Source organism: Montipora capricornis, chromosome 7 (assembly GCF_036669925.1).
Source record: "Montipora capricornis isolate CH-2021 chromosome 7, ASM3666992v2, whole genome shotgun sequence".
Lineage (NCBI taxonomy): Eukaryota > Metazoa > Cnidaria > Anthozoa > Scleractinia > Acroporidae > Montipora > Montipora capricornis.
Genome location: NC_090889.1, coordinates 9,191,469 through 9,192,651, shown reverse-complemented (window position 1 = coordinate 9,192,651; position 1,183 = coordinate 9,191,469).

Genomic DNA, 1,183 nt, shown 5'->3' with positions numbered 1-1,183 from the left:
CTTGACCGGGAAGTACTGACCTTAGCTATCCGGGCAAGGTTCGACATACGGGCTGAGGCCTGATTATTCTACCAATTCCTTTAGAAAGGCAGCCTACAGACAATACTGTTTATGGAAATATGGGAAACTGGGAAAGGGAAACCGACGAGTTTTGCCTTCATGTGTTGTTCTCACAATAAGGAGATTCTATCCTGCTCCAGATGGCATTTATATGGGATACAGACAATCTTAGTTGCTGAATAAGCAGTTTTTTATTTATTGTTCATAATGAACTGTTGTAATTTTGCAAAGTTTTGTGCAAAGACTAACACACTTGTAAGCTAGAAGTAACTGTTATTCCTCTTGTTGACGTTCAAATGTCTGGTGACATTTTTTTTTAAACTGTTGGTTTGTGAAAAGAACAGGTTTTCCCCTTTCTCTTGCCCAAGTTTATGAATGAGAGTTGTTACATGTAGGCAAAGGCCAACTATGTTGCATTATTTGTAAGCTTATGACCATAACTTCGAGAACAAGACAGGTTTTTTGATAAAAGTTTCATTCTATTTATTAAAAGAGATTTCTTAAAACATAAAACTATAAAAGTTAGAGATAACAAGTTAAACCGACGTTTCGGAGTAGACATCACTCCATTATCAAGGTAAAAATGTTCTATGATGCTAAAATTACAGTATTAAAAACGATTGACGCTAAGAATTAACATAATAAGCACGTGCGAAATTGGCTATAAGAATACTTTAGCACGAATGGAATCCGATTGCACATTGAGGCTAGGCTTAAGTGTTCTTATAAATAACATTTCAAACACTAAGCAATCAAATTTGTTTTTACATTTTTTGAGCACCTCAAAGCGTTTAAGCAGGTCCCGAGGGATCGACCCGTGTGCGTTCTTATAGTGTCTGGCAATAGCCGAGGACTGTTGCTTATGTCCCTTTACACGATTGTAAATCGTATGATGTGTCTTCCCTGTTCACAAATGTACCCTTGGATGAAACGATAGAGATACTCGCGAACAGAGCTTTTACCAACAATTGGTTTAACGTAACGTACGACTTGAATTTGACGAAAATGGACCTTGTTGACCTTCTCAGAGTAGCTACAAAAGAACAACTTTTCCAATTCAATGGAGCCTTGTATGAACAGACTGATGGTGTGGCCATGGGTTCTCCCCTTGGCCCTTGCTCGC